This window comes from Aegilops tauschii, chromosome 5 (assembly GCF_002575655.3).
Source record: "Aegilops tauschii subsp. strangulata cultivar AL8/78 chromosome 5, Aet v6.0, whole genome shotgun sequence".
Taxonomy (NCBI): Eukaryota; Viridiplantae; Streptophyta; class Magnoliopsida; order Poales; family Poaceae; genus Aegilops; species Aegilops tauschii.
Window position 1 is genome coordinate 177,263,752 of NC_053039.3, and position 13,488 is coordinate 177,277,239.

At 42.7% G+C, this 13,488-nt stretch overlaps 1 long non-coding RNA gene across 1 annotated transcript; it reads left to right on the plus strand.

Annotated features, from left to right (window-relative positions):
• Positions 1-826: 826 nt before the first annotated feature.
• Positions 827-8,289, plus strand: LOC141023336 (uncharacterized). Its single transcript, XR_012184410.1, has 3 exons — positions 827-1,280; positions 7,557-7,872; positions 8,151-8,289. It is a non-coding gene; the product is annotated as an uncharacterized lncRNA (long non-coding RNA).
• Positions 8,290-13,488: the final 5,199 nt, after the last annotated feature.

Here is a 13,488-nt window from a genome sequence, read left to right on the forward strand (position 1 = left end):
GTCTCAACACATGAGTAGGTGGTTCTCTCTCAAAAAAATGAGAAGTGGAAGTGTAGGCACGTTCTGATGGCTCTCTCTCAAATGGAGAAGGGGGTGGAGGGGTATATATAGCCTCCACACAAAATCCAACCGTTACACACATTTGACCCAACTCGGTCAGACCGAATAGAAGAACTCGGTGAGATCGATTTAGTTCAAAATGTGAACGTTAGGAATATCGGTGGGACCAACTAGATCAACTGGGTGGGACCGATGTGCTAGGTCTTAGGGAAAACATCAACTCGGTGGCACCGATTCCACCAACTCGGTTAGACCGAAGTGAAGCAATAAGCAATAGAGAGGATGTCAAGCAAACTCGATGGGACCGATTGCCCATTTCGGGGAGACCGAAATCATTATCTTTACCTACTAATAAAGCGATTATTGCTTCTGGTCGTACGCCGTCATTGTTTTTGTAGATAAGTCCTTCTCTTTTTTATTATTCAACCCGCGGTCCTTTCTTAAGTGAGAAAACGTTTCGTTCAGAAATTTTGCAAATAAATCCTTATAGTTTACGATATTCAACCCGAGATCCTTTTTAAAGTGAGAAAAAATCAGAGCTCCTCTCTCTCCCTCGCTTCCCGATCCCAGCCGCCAGGAGACACTCCACACCGCGCGGCGCTCGATCCGGTGCCACGCCGATCTGGCGGCGGGTGCGGCGTTTTGCTCCGGTTGCGACGTTGTCTTACTGATCCAGAGAAAAAGAGACAGGGCGTGAGGGAGAGTGAGGGAGAAAGGAAATAGAGGAAGAAAGGAGAAGGAAGAAGGGGCACAAGGTGAGGGAGGCGGTCGCTAGCGGTGGCGGCTCCGATGACCGTCCGGCGGGCAGGCGGATGAGCTCTTGTTGACGCGGCGGCCTCTGGATCCATCGAGCACGCCTCCCGGCGACAGGCGCGATGGGGCGCCGGTGGACGCCCTGATTCTGTGCAACCCCGACGCGGTGACTCACCTCCCGTCTCCACTCCCCCGAGGCGCTACTCGCCGACAACCGCCTCCCGGCCCAACGCTGCCGCGACATCGATGACTGCCCGCGCGTCTCCTTCACCTACAAGCTTTGACAACGGCAGATTAGCAGCCCCTGGGGCCGCGATGACCCTGGATCTACGGCAACGGCGGCGCCAGCGGCCCGGCCCGGTGCAGGTCGCAGCTAACCCTAGCTGCGCTGGGAGCTCTCCATCCGCTCGCCTTCCCCTCCGTCTTCGGTGGACAGACGCCTCTTCTTTCGCTCCGCCCTAGCTATGGTATAAGCTCCTCAAAACTCTGCTTTCTCTCATGCGCTCGTATGCCCATGGCCATCGACCCGTGGCCAATCAATCTTACGCTGGCCATCGCGCCATGGCAAGTTCTAGGCATTTTGGCTTGTGCGGGTGCCCTGTCATCCAAAGATTTGTGCTTGTTGTGTCATGTACGTATAATACAGTAGTAATAAGTGTCATCGTTTAGTGGATTTAGCCCTCAATCTCAACATCATCGTTTGATTCACATTGTTCTTATACATGTGCGCAACTTCTGTGCAAGTCATCCAAGATGTATCTTTGCTTCTCTTAATTTTGTCAGTTACTTTGATCTCGATGAGCCGACTGACTGCTCTGTCGGATGGGTTTAGATCACTTGTCCGTTTCCAGTAGGACTCACTCTGCTTCTGTGGTAATCAAAACATCCATATATAAGTGATTATTCACCTAACCCAATGTTGCTGATAGCAATTTTGATTTGAAGTTAGCAATGCAATCAACAACCAGTTATTTATATTCAGAAAACAAGAAATGTCAAGCTTGCTTAAGCAAAGCAAAGTGCCATTAGCTCTTCACAGTCATGATTGCCCAATTCCGACCTCTATCATTTCAAATAACTGCATCTTTGGTCCTGACATATCAAGTAAGGTGTTTCATGTTGTCTATTCCACCAGTTCATTCATTTTGAGATAGTGCCTAAAAGGGTTGGCCTTATTGTCTTTCTTTTATAATAACTGGCTCAACTATTTATGTATTTGCTCTGTTTGGCTTGCACTTTTAATGCATAATTGATGAGGAACACTAGATGAGAAGAAAGAAAACACATGCCAGATCTGTTTGGCTACTTCTAGATGCTTCCACTCTAGTGTAGTATTTCTTTCCTTTTCTTTTCTATCCTACCTACTGTTTTCTAGTCTTCTAGTTGTGAGTAGCTATGAGTAGAATGGTGAAACTTACATAATGTTTTCTAGAGTATTCCAGCTATAAGTAGAAGTATGTGAAGGCTTCCCAAAGCCCTATAAATAGAGGTCCTCGCCTCTACTTTGGAGGCAGACTATGTACCCCTACCTATAATAGAACTTGTTGTGCTTATCTAAGATCTTGGAGTAGATCTTGTGCCCTAGGAGTTCTGGATTGAACTCTTGCTGCCCTATCAACCTACATTCGCCTCTAGAGCGATATCTAGCACAACACGTTGAAGTTGTTCCTTCAACACTTGTGCTGTACACATTGTAGCAGCAAGGTGGAGTTGCTCCTCCACAAACTTTGTGCTACTTCAGGTGGTATCAGAGCCTTGTTGACCCATACTAGTTCTTGCTGTCCTCTTCGAGAGTAAGCTGCAGCAAGCAATGGAGCAATTGGAGAAGAGGATGGATGCTGCTGAACAACAAATCAAAGAGCTGCGTGAAGATCTTAATAGGAGATTTGACCAGCTGGTTGAGATGATAAGAAAGGGTGTCCCCCCTGCTACCAATGAAGGAGATTCATCTAAAGAAGAGGAAGATGTTCATCAAGGAAGAAGGAGAGGTAATCTTGGAGCAAGACCGCCACGACAACATGTTGTTCAACGTGCTTCAAGAAGGCCAATTTATGTTGAGGCTTCTGAAGGTGAAGAATATGATGATGCCCTTGAAGAGCCAAATCTCTACGCATATCGGAGAGCACCCAACCCTACATATGCAAGAGATACATACAAGGTGAAAGCTGAGATCCCAAGTTTTAATGGAAATGTTGACATTGAAGGGTGCCTGGATTGGTTATATGAAGTGGAGACTTTCTTTGAGGTCATGGAGGTTCCGGAAGATCGTAGAGTTCCTTTGGTCGCATACAAACTGAAAGGAGGAGCCGGTGCATGGTGGCATCGCATTCAAGAGGAGCGCAGGCTCAGAGGAGAACCTCGTGTTAGAACTTGGCGACAAATGAAAGGCCTCTTGAAAGGGAGATTTTTGCCCGCTGATTATGACCAGATCCTATTTATCCAATTTCAAAATTGTGCTCAAGGAAATAGGACTATTTCAGATTATACGGAGGAGTTTCTAAGGCTACAAGTGAGGTGCAACCTTGCTGAAACTAAAGAGCAACAAGTTGTAAGGTACATCAATGGTCTCAATGATGCTATTCAAGATCGATTGATGATGCAACAAATCTGGTCCGTTGATCAAGCACAAGCTCCAGCCTTAAAGGCCGAGAGGTTTGTGAGGATGAGAAAGACAACTAAGGCTCCATATCCTCCATATCCTCATACCGAAGGCTCATCTAGGAGCCAACCTAATAGAGTGGAAGAAAAGACCACTCCACCAAAGACAAAACAGCCCATCCCAAAGCAAACTAGAGGCAAGGGTAAGGCAAATGAAGGCCCAAAGTGCTATAAATGTGGTAAAGAGGGACACATATCCAGCGGCTGCCCACTAAGGAAATTTGTTAACATGACTATCCATGATGGTGAAAGCGATGAGGAAGAATATGAATCTGAAGATGTAGATGGACAAGAGGTTTGTCAAGAAGAAGGTGAAGAGGTGGTATGTGTGATCCAGCGTGTCCTATGTTCCACACCACAACTCGATGACACACAACGGAACAAAATATTTGAGAGCAAATGCACGGTGAATGGCAAGGTATGCAAACTAGTGATTGATAGTTGCAGTTGCGAGAATCTTATCTCCCAGAAGTTGGTGGACCATTTAAAGCTTGAAACCCATGATCATCCAAATCCCTACACTATTGGATGGATCAAGAAAGGAGTGAATATGAGGATCACCAAACAATGCAACCTGCCACTTTCTTTGGGTAAGCATTATCGCTCAAATGTGTTGTGTGATGTGGTTGACATGGATGCCAGCCATGTTCTTCTTGGGAGGCCTTGGCAATTTGATGTGGATACTACACACAAGGGCAAGGAAAATTCTTACTCTTTCATTTGGAACAAGAGAAGGATCATTATCTTACCAAACAAACCCGAAGGTAATACCTCTAAGGAGGAGGGGAAAACTATGTTAACTATGTCCCATACCTCTCATGAGTTTATGGAAGACTTGAAGGAGGCAGATTTGTGTGCTGCACTTGTTGTAAAGGGAGAAGAGCACCTAACTATTGAAATTCCAGCAAAGGTACGTGGTTTATTGGCAGAATTTCAGAACATACTTGGGGAGCCACATGGCTTGCCACCGATGAGAGGAATTCAACATAGAATTGACTTAATTCCGGGAGCAAGTCTTCCTAATCTTACACACTATCGAATGAGCCCAAAGGAGCATGGTATATTGAAGTAGAAAGTGGAGGAATTGTTGCAAAAGGGGCACATTCAAGAAAGTATTAGCCCATGTGCTGTACCAGCCCTACTCGCGCCAAATAAAGATGGATCTTGGCGCATGTGTACGGACAGTAGAGCCGTTAACAAGATCACCGTAAGGTATAGATTCGCTATTCCCCGTCTGGATGATATGTTGGATCAGCTTAGTAGAGCAAGAGTGTTCACAAAGCTAGATTTAAGAAGTGGATATCATCCAATCCGTATAAGACCCGGGGATGAATGGAAGACCGCCTTCAAGACAAAGGAAGGGTTGTTTGAATGGCTAGTCATGCCATTTGGACTCTCAAATGCACCAAGTACCTTTATGCACTTAATGAATCAAGTCCTTAGACCCTTCTTATCCCACTTTGTTGTGGTCTATTTCGATGACATCTTGATCTATAGCAAGGATGAGGATGAACACTTTGATCATATTCGGAAGGTGCTAGAAGTACTAAGGGAAAATGAGCTCTACGTCAACTTGAAGAAATGTGTTTTCCTGCAAACACAACTTCTTTTCCTAGGATTCATCATAACATGTGACGGCATTCGTGTTGATGATTCTAAGGTTGAAGCAATCCGAGAATGGCCAACTCCTAAGACCATTTCTGAGGTAAGAAGCTTTCATGGCCTTGCAACTTTCTATAGGCGATTTGTTAAGAATTTCAGCACTATCATGGCACCAATTACCGAGTGTTTGAAGAAAGGAAAGTTCCAATGGGCAGAAGCAGCTGAAGCTAGCTTCAATGAGATTAAACAAAAGCTATCACAAGCTCCTGTCTTGGTACTACCTAATTTCAACAAGACTTTTGAGTTGGAGTGTGATGCAAGTGGAGTAGGCATTGGAGCTGTCCTATCTCAAGAAAGGAAGCCCATTGCTTTCTTTAGTGAGAAGTTAAGTGAAGCTAGACAGAAATGGAGTACCTATCAGCAAGAATTATACGCCGTTTTCAGAGCGTTGAAAACTTGGGAAGTCTATTTGCTGCCTAAAGAGTTCATTGTTTATAGCGACCATCAATCCTTGAAGCATTTTAGAAATCAAAAGCATGTTGACCGCATGCTAGCAAGATGGGCAGCATATCTTGAGAGGTTTAACTATCTCATTGTGCATAAATCTGGAATAACTAACAGAGTGGCCGATGCTTTGAGTCGTCGTGCATGCCTCTTGACTTCTTTTGAAGCTGAACTTCCGGGCATGGGTCAAATAAAGGAGTTGTATGAGGGTGACGAAGACTTTGGCCATGTTTGGGTAAAGCACGCAAGGGGCCAACCATTAGGTGATGACTATTTGATGCAAGATGGATATCTCTTCAAAAATGATCGTTTGTGCATTCCAAGAAGTTCTCTACATGACAAGCTGGTTAGAGAGCTCCATTCAAGTGATCTTAGTGGCCATGTTGGACGGGACAAGACTATCGCTAACCTGGAAGCTCGCTACTTTTGGCCACAACTAAAGAGAGATGCTGGAAAGTTCGTTCAACGGTGCCCCGTATGTCAGACCTGCAAAGGCCAAGTCCAGAACACAGGGTTATCCATGCCTTTGCCTGTTCCTGTTGCTCCATGGGAGGACATTTCTATGGACTTCGTCTTGGGCTTGCCAAGAACAAGACGAGGAAGTGATGCTGTATTTGTGGTCGTGGATAGATTCTCTAAGATGGCTCATTTCATCCCATGCCGCAAGACAATGGATGCTCATCATGTGGCAAACCTATTCTTTTGAGAAGTGGTCAGACTTCATGGAGTTCCAAGGTCCATTGTCTCAGACCGTGATAGCAAGTTTCTTGCTGCATTTTGGCTTACTTTGTGGAAGCAATTCAACACTGAATTGAAATTTTCTAGCACTGCTCATCCACAAACAGATGGACAAACGGAAGTGGTGAACAAGTTTTTGGGTAATCTGATCCATTGCATTTGTGGAGAAAGAAAGGGGCAATGGGATTTGGCTTTATCTCTTGCAGAGTTCTCCTACAATAACTCCAAGCATGGATCCACAGGAAGGAGCCCTTTTTCCATTGTCTACACTAAAGTTCCAACACATGTGGTGGACCTGGTGAAGATGCCATCAAGGGGAAACTCAAAATCAGCATTGTCCTTTGCTGATAATTACACCGAGTTATTTGAAGAGATTCGCGGTGCTTTGGAAGCACAAAATCAGAAATATAAACAACTTGCTGATTGCAAAAAGAGGCCAAATCATTCCAAGTCGGTAATAAGGTGATGGTCTACCTCCGAAAAGAGAGGCTGCCTTTAGGTGTTAAAGGGAAACTTAGGCAGCGAAGGTATGGGCCCTTCTCTATCATGAGGAAGATAAATGATAATGCTTATGTGATAGATCTTCCAAGTGACATGGGTATCTCCAACACTTTCAATGTTGCGGACTTGACTCTCTACCATCCAGAAGAAGCGCTCTATGAAGATAACTCGAGGGCGAGTTCCAAACAACCAGGGGAGAATGATGAGGAACACTAGATGAGAAGAAAGAAAACACATGCCAAATCTGTTTGGCTACTTCTAGATGCTTCCACTCTAGTGTAGTATTTCTTTCCTTTTCTTTTCTATCCTACCTACTGTTTTCTAGAGTCTTCTAGTTGTGAGTAGCTATGAGTAGAATGGTGAAACTTACATAATGTTTTCTAGAGTATTCCAGCTATAAGTAGAAGTATGTGAAGGCTTCCCAAAGCCCTATAAATAGAGGTCCTCGCCTCTACTTTGGAGGAAGACTATGTACCCCTACCTATAATAGAACTTGTTGTTCTTATCTAAGATCTTGGAGTAGATCTTGTGCCCTAGGAGTTCTGGATTGAACTCTTGCTGCCCTATCAACGTACATTCGCCTCTAGAGCGATATCTAGCGCAGCACGTTGAAGCTGTTCCTTCAACACTTGCGCTGTACACATTGTAGCAGCAACGTGGAGTTGCTCCTCCACAAACTTTGTGCTGCTTCAATAATCTTCTCTGACTTTACTACTTAATGTATCTTCGTATGCATGCAGGTAGACTGGGATAAATCTGTGCCCCACCGATCTTGTTGGGTACCCTCCTATTATGAAGAAGCCTCGAATTTCTAACACAATTGCACCTCTGTGATCCGGAGATGCGGGCATGTCAAGATTTTGCTGGGACCACATTGCGTTCCCTTCTGCCGGCAGATTAAATGATGAAGGCGCTGACGCCTTTCCCCAATGTCTCGACAAAGTCCGGAAAAATGGTGGGACACCATCTAATGAGGAGCGACATGTTGTACCAGGTTTAGAAGCATCAGGTTCAGAAGGCAGGGGCGCAGATAACATCAATTGACAAGCGTGTTAAGTAAGTCATAACCTTCCATTTTTTTCTGTTCATTGATTCATGGTTGCAACTATTATACCGATTACAAAAAAAACATGAACATGCTAGATTCTGTCACATTAAAATTAAAAAATGAACAAAAATAGTTTGTTTAGGATTTTGGGGTACATATATAATTTTGGTTATGCCATGATTTTGGTTAACTCCAGGTTATAATTTCAATGATGCAATATGAGTATCTGAAGATTTGTCCATGATGACTTTTTCTCAGCAGTAATGCTCTTCTATTTATGTTTCAGATCATGGTCTTATCAACATGATGGGTGTCGAGCTCGTGGTGTTGCCATGCCCGGCGGAGTGGAGGCTGCCACTTGCATAGCTGCTTCATCCGAAGGATCGCCATGAGGATGATGCCATCGTCTGACTGGGCGAGGCGAGGTGATCCCCTTCATCCTTTTCACGTCCTTCCATGGGGCTCTCCTTCATGGTGCTGATATGGTGTGCCGCTGCCGGTGAGAGTAAGCAGGCTGCGAAGGCGGAGGTTGCCGCTCCTGCAGCTGCTCGGCCCTCTCTTCCTTGGCGTCGAGTTCTTCTTCGACCTTGGCTGCACGCCGAGAGAGGAAAGAAGGACACGATGGATGTCAACATGAAGAGGGTAGAGGACGTGCTGATGCACAAGCGGCTCCTGGAGCTGGCCAGGGATTCGATGCAGCGCCAGGCTTTTGCCGTGGGGGCCGTGCAAGTGAGTTGTTTGTCCCTCCTCGCGACACTCGCAATAATTTACGAATGCAATTCGGCGCTACACTGATTGAGTCAAAATTCGGCTGTCTGCAATTTTATTATCTGGTCTGAATCTGTGATGATCTTCCCTGGTTGGCCTCGTTGGGTTGGGGGTTAAGTTTTCTGCAGTTGGGATTTCCTTTTTATAATCGTCTCCATCCCATCAGGCATCAACACTGAATCTTAGTCAATGACACTCATTCTCGGTGGTAACATGTCTTTCCATCATCCAGAAAAATGGGGGCATTATAGTTCTATTAAACTGGATTGGTATTACGTGTAGGAATTGGTTCATTTGCACTTAGTATTACCACTTGCATATTTTACGTAGCCATCTAATTTTGTGAGTTTTGCTGGTCCGGTAAAGACAAAATGTCGATATATTTTGGTCCCTATAGATACTTTGCTATTTGAGGACTAAGCATTGAAGTTGTTTTAGTTTCCAGTCCATGCCATGTAGATTAGTTATTTGTTGAGTTACTAGAAACTGTTTAGCCTTTCGGTTTATTCTCAGTTATGTTGTCATGGCTGCGAACGTGAATTAACAGAGCAAACCTTAATGATCAGATCAAGAGCCACTTCATTCATGAGGCTGCTGAGCAAAGGTACTACTGTGTGTCTATGTACTTGTGGCGCAGCTGCTCAAAAATTGCAAGGATACTAAACACTGCTCCTGATCTACGAAAGACAACTAGCTTTTCTGCCTAATCCATCAGACTAAAGGTTTTACTTCTGTAAAAGTTTGCGCGTTAGTAGTACTTCTACTTCTGTAGTACTCTACATAGTTATTTCATACAAAACCGTCATAACTTAATTAATTGTGACCTATTGATAAAAGGGGTGCAAGCGGTGAGCAGATTATATAGGGACACAAGCAGATAATCTGAAAAAATATTTTAAGCTACTATTTCCTACATATTGGAAATTTGGAATATGTCTCCATCCATACACCAAAAAAGAAGTTTCCATGATACGGTAGCTGCATCTATTTTTCCCTCCTATTTATTCTTTCAGTTTGAATTGGTGTTCATTCACCATCATCTTTTTTATGCAAAATCTTTTGTGTGAGCCTATCAACCGATAGTACGGCAGCATTATCGTATGTGGAATGATAATGCACCATAAAGTTCATTGGATGCAGACCGGTAGGGTCAATTACAAACTCTTTGATGTAAATGACTTTCAGTTTCTAGCTTTCATAAAATTTAGATATGCATTGTTTAACAGTGTGCTGTGGTTGATGGTGGTCCTAAGAACTGATTGAATTATCATGTTGGATAGTATTGCTTTTACTAGCAGTTGCAGTGCTCTTATTATTATATTTCCACAAATACCATCACGTTTTGCTATTGATGTAATGTTATGTTCCTTGACTAAAATCAAACCCTTTAGTTGCTGTTATGGTGCTCTTGTTATTGTTATATTCCTTGACAGAAAGCAAACGTTGTTCATGGCTAACTTATAGAATAGCATATACAAAGTTCAAAACCATCAATCTCAGGAACACTCTGGCCATGTATTTGATTCTGTTGAAGACCCAATATATGATGAGGTGCTGCATCTCCTGATGTTGAACTATATGGACTATATGAGCAGAACCACCATGACAAACATACGGGTCAATAGAATTCAGAAAGTTATAGTTTATTTGCTCTATACAATAATGGCTTCACTTTCAATGAAAATCGTTAACTGGACTCCCATGTATTATTCTGCAAAAAGTAGTATTGTCGCCTTTTAATGTTTTCATTCACATGCATGGTCATATATGCTGCTTGGACGAAACAATTTATCAACTCCAACTGCAGCTGGTAGGCATCGTGATTGATAGGGCGATCACAGTGGACGGGGCACCAATGGCGGCTGCTTGCCCCCACCCCATTGGGAGCCCTCCATGACGGCGCACGGGAGGAAGCGATAGGCCCATGTCGACGAAGGAGGTAGGCACGACGTGGGCGACGTGGCGCAGAGCACTTCAACAAGGGAGACCTGAAAATGAGGAACGATAAGGAATATTTTTTTAGAGATCTCGCCTGCTTTATTGATTCTCAACAATGTTCACTGGCACAAGATTAATCATGGGGCATGCCCAGCCAAATATGTCTCCCTACACCTAGATTACAACCAAATTTGGCGAGATTGTGAGCTAAAGAACGATAAGGAAGATGAGTTCGTGCGTCATTCTGTCTACGTCAAAGTGTTTTATCCTTCTGTCTATGTCAAACTGCTTTGTTTGGGTCAAGTCCAAATAGTTAAAGAAAGAATAAACTCTTCCCAACCAAACAACCATCTATAAATATTCACTAACAAAAAGGGCCTAAAAATCTATCTGTAAAAATACTAAACACAGTAAAAATAGTTTAATGTTCACAATTTTACATATGTTCACACTATTTTTGTTTCAAAAAATATGTTCGCACTTTTTAAAAAGGCTTAAAAGTTCCGAAAAACAAAGTTCCATTTTTACTAAAAAAATCCATTTAGAAATGTTCAAGAAAAAACAACTTTTTCAAAAAGTTCTTCTTTAGAGAAATGTTCCAATTTCATAAAAACATTAACTGTTCTTAAAAAAGTGTTCCATATTTATGAAAATGTTAAATTTTATTAAAAATAATAACATTTCCATGTTTACCTTATTAGTGATGTTTATTAAAATTGGATATAAAAATGGTGCCTAATAGATTATGAAGTAGGTTGTGCCTTTTTTTCCGCCCGGTGCAACGCACGGGCATTTGTACTAGTAATTACAATAGGCAACAGAGAGTTTGCAAGGCCATCTCGGTGAGACCGAGATCCGTATCGGTGTGACCGAATTGTCTAGAATTCTGGCGGTGGCTATCTCAAAAGAACTCGGTGGCGCCAGATAGATCAAATCGGTGGGGCCGAGTTTGACTGGGTTTTGGACAAATGTGGAAATGAGAAAGTGGTTGAGGGTTTTGGAGCAATATCACTAAGCACATTGAGCAAGTAGACCAGTAAGCATATCTCATCTCCTATGGACTCAATGTGATATTGGATCACTAAAATGGAAATGAGGAGTCTTGATCTTTTGCCAATATGTGTCCTTAGCATTTTGAAAGGGTTCCACATCCTCTTGTCCTTGCCATGCCATTGTTGAATTGATCTGAAATACACTAGGTAAAGGTATTAGTCCAACAAGAGATATGTTGACATTAATTACCAAAATCACCCAGGGAGCACTTATGCTTTCAATCTCCCCCTTTTTGGTAATTGATGACAACATACATCAAAGCTTTTAGATAAATATATGAAGAGTAACAAGTAAAGCCTTGGAAAGACATGTAACATGCATAAGCTCCCCCTACATGTATGTAATCATGTAAAGATGGAATATAAGAACATGTGAATGCATAAGCTTGTCAGAGCAAGCAATGAGTTACATGTATCTTGGCTATATGCATCAGTGCAAATGATGTAGATAAAAGGAAGTGTACCTTCAGGTTCATGAATTCTTCTCGCAAATAGTATGTACATCAGCAAGAGATCATCATGCACATGAGTGTGATGCATATACTTACCTTGTGATCTTGAGCTAGCTTTGGAAGAGGTGAACTTGAGAAAACAGGGTTAGATAACACAAGAACACTCTAAATAAAGCAAGTTCAGAAAATGACAAGAGTACCAAGACTGGGATGACATGTAATGGGTGAGTACTTAGTACTTCATTTGGAAATAGACATGTCCCCAAAGATTAAAGATATGCAATGAATTCCAAAAGATTTTCTTCCCTAGAAATGGACTCTTTCTACCCTTCAATCTGATATTGGGTAATGGGAGAAGGTAGGGTAGGAGAAAATCAGAGCATGAAATGGTGCAGTCAACCATATATTGACCTGTCTTTCCCCTCTTAGAGACATGTGACTTCTCTCCTCTTTTGTTTCACTAGCATATGGAAGAGCTTAGGTGTGCTCAGGTGATAAGCTTTGATGTGCTCTCTCTCTCTCCCCCTTTGACATCAATTTCCAAGAAGGGTACTTTTGGAGCATGAGTCAAATAGGTTTGGTCCTTGAGACACACTACAAAGCAGCATGTAGTTTAAGATGCGGGTAGAGGATAAGAATCATCGAGTGGAGCTGAAGAAGAAATGAAATATGCAATGGCAGAAAGTTTTCTCAGCAGTGAAATCGGTAACGCCAATCCTTTTTCACGGTGACACCGAGTTGGCAGTGTCATGGATGATGCATATCGATCAGTCCGGGTTAGTCCATGTTGGTTGCACTGATGAACTGTCTACAAGATATTCTTGTAGTTCAGCCTAGCCGATAGGCTTGGATCGGTGACTCCGAGTTCAACGCAGAGTAAAGATTTTGTCAACTCAGCTCACTAGGCAAATTAAATCTCACAAGGATTTGCAATGAATTAACTGAAATATTTGCAAGGAATTTGATACAGAAAATATAGAGAAAAACATACATAGGAGAAGAGATCTAGATGAATTTTTTTTGATAAGGGGAAATAAGATAACAAGAAATGTATGCAAGAACTCAAAGGTAAAATAGCAAGAAACACTAGAGAACTTCATCTAGAAGGGGTCGGCGACAAAGTCACCTATATTAGAGTATATTGACTGAGGAGTCAAGTGATAACACTTGATTGTAGGTCATACTCATCGTTTAAGCTCAAATTGGGATTACCATTTTTTCGTTGAAGCATTTTGATGTATTCACATCTCGTTGAGTTTCTTTGACCCATGACTTGGAGTAAAGCTTCTCTAAGATGGAATAACATACCTTGGGTGGTGTTGATTTTGATCAGGTAGGCGAACTTGTCTTGGGTGCTCAAGGTTGATGTAGTCGATCAAGAATTGGGAGCACCACTTGTACTTTGAGTTCATCT